Here is a 2811-nt window from a genome sequence, read left to right as displayed (position 1 = left end):
GCGGAAACAAGCTTCCATACTAAACTGCCTGAATAGTAAATACAATTTATTTTTAATTTTTTAATGTAATGCATGTAAAGTTACGACTTTATTGGGACAGGACTTGACGGATTACGTGACTCCGTGAGTTCATCTCTATTTTTAGCGCCAAGTTTTAAACTAAATAAGCATTTATGTAACATCTCATTTGTGCATTGATGGCTGTTTTGTTAAATAAAGTTTATTAATTAAGGGATGGAAGTTATTTTACTTTTGAACACCATCGTTGACTCGTTTAATGACGGTCTTGCACGAAATTCTCAAAACGTCCACAAGATGGCGCCATTTATCAGAGAATCCGATATTACAAAATCTATACCCGATTATGGGAAAATGCTTAAATATCAAGAAACCGATATATCGGTCGACCTCAACCGATAAATAGAACTGATATTAATGCGTATTGCATACAAAACACACACTTCTAATAGAGGAGTCTGAAAAAGTCCCAAAAAAATAAAGATGTGTTTGTCACACAAAACGACTCCATCTCCTGCTCGTAGGAATACATGTTGAAACGTTTATTTTTTTTCCAAACAAACACACATTAAAACTCTGATGGCGATTGTGGATTGCTCTGCTACTTGAAGTCACAATACACAAGAATGGCACCAAAAGACAAACGAGTTTGACCTGGACACAAACGAAAGAAAACTGATCAAGTGAAGTGGCCCGTCCGCTCCGAATCCACAGTTTCGTTCTTATCTAGATCAACCAGTTCATTTTAACACAATACAGCGATTCTTTTGTCATTTCTTCTTGAAATAAACAGTATTTACAGCTCAGTGCCATGTTGATATTATAAAACTCACATCTCAGATGAGGGAAACAGCCTGTAAACGCGAGACATTTGTAAACTCACTCGAGTGTGTTTGACGGAACAGGCAAGTGTGAAAATAACCGCCCAGCTGACAAAAACATTTCGTTCGGAATCTTCATTTCTGAACGTTCTCTGAAAATTCTAAAAGCATTTTGAATTTTAAAAAAATGCTCAACATTCCATTTCATCATTCTTCGGGATCGTTACATTTGAATGTTCTCTGAACATTCTGAAACAAGGATACATTGTTTCATTTAACATTTAAAAAATGCTTTAGAATTAAACGTTCCATGAATGATGTTAATGTTTTGAGAACATTATTAAAGACCAGGGCCCGTATTCATAAAGATTCTAAGAATCCTCTCAGAAAACTCTTAATTTAGCTTAAAAACTTTTATGTAGGAGTCTTAGCTTAAGAGCGATTCGGGACTGATCTGAGAGCAACTCTGAGTAAGGAAAATACAAAAAGTTTTATCTTAGTGAGGAGGCGGGGTTGACCCCGTTGCTATGTATGACACAATCTTTTGAAGACTGTGATTGGTTGGTTGTCCAAGAAAAAAAAAAAAGTGATTTTAAGTATAGACCTTATGTAGCTCCGCCCCTTTTCAGCGCTGCGCTCATTGTCTTTTGACTTCCGGTCTGTATTTTCACAGCGTTTTGCGTGTTTATTAATGAACGGCTCGTTTTAAAATCTTCCCGGTCGATTTACATTTGTTAAGTCATCTGCTTTAAACATTACAGTCCTCATGATAACTTTCGTTAACTTTACATTAAGTAAATCCACTTAAAAAGCTAATTACTCCTGGACAGAAATGCCATATATATATACAGAGCGACCGCAAAACGGAAGTTAAAAGACAATTTTCCAAAGATGGCGGCGCCCTTGTTTCTCTGGTGCATAAGGTCTATAGGGTCTATTCTAAGCCTCCACTTTGAACTTACATGCGTAATTTTTCCTATTTGACCGTTCTCACACACACACATTATATATATAAATCCTTATTTTATTAACCATGCTGTTAATTTCCTATAAGGTATTTGCTTGGCTTAGAATGATAAAAATTGTTCCACTCTTTCCAATTAGGCCTACACTGATTGTTGGCATGTCTATTTAAATGGTGGTTTGAATGTTGGTTTTAATGTATCAAACATGGAATTTTCCCAGTTGCCAAATATCGTAATGTAGTGATTACTTTCATTTCGGGCGCTATGGCATTTCTGCGCTGTGTCTGAGATATTAGCGTGTCTCTAAAAAGATCTGTCACAAACATTATCCCTGCATGATCTAATCTAAAGCGTCTTATTAACTCACTGTCATCCATTGTCTACAACACATTTCTTCTTCTTCGTCTTTCTGCCATTTTCTCCTCTGCTAATAACTCTTAAGCCTCTTAAAAGTCCTCGTCCGTACTCCTAACAATTTTGACCTTAAGACCTCTTTTAAGGGTTAAGATGCTTTCTGAATTACTTTTTTCTTTACTAGGATTTTTTCTTTAAATTTAAGAGTAAACGCCCACATTTCTAAGAATTTTCTTAGAATTTTGTCACTAGGAGCTACTCTTTGCATTAAGATTCTTTATGAATACGGGCCCAGGTAACTTTGAATGAACGTTCTATTAAAGGATTCGTCCACTTCAGAATGAAAATCTCCTGATAGTTTAGTTTACTCACACACACGTCATCCGAGATGTTCACGTCTGTCTTTCTTCAGGTTTTTGAGGAAAACACTCCAGGGTGTTCCTCCATATAGTGTCTTCAATGGGGTCCAACGGGTCGAAGGTCCAGATGTGAGTTTCAGTGCAGCTTCAAAGTCTCGACACGATCCAGCCGAGGAATAAGAGTCTCATCTAGACAAACCAGCCGACATTTTAGAACTAAATAAACATTTATAAACTTTTAACCACAAATGCTGGTCTTGCACTCGCTGTGATGCGACGCATATTACGCGATCA

Source organism: Scardinius erythrophthalmus (assembly GCF_964197995.2).
Source record: "Scardinius erythrophthalmus genome assembly, chromosome: 4".
Lineage (NCBI taxonomy): Eukaryota > Metazoa > Chordata > Actinopteri > Cypriniformes > Leuciscidae > Scardinius > Scardinius erythrophthalmus.
This window is presented reverse-complemented; position numbering follows the sequence as displayed.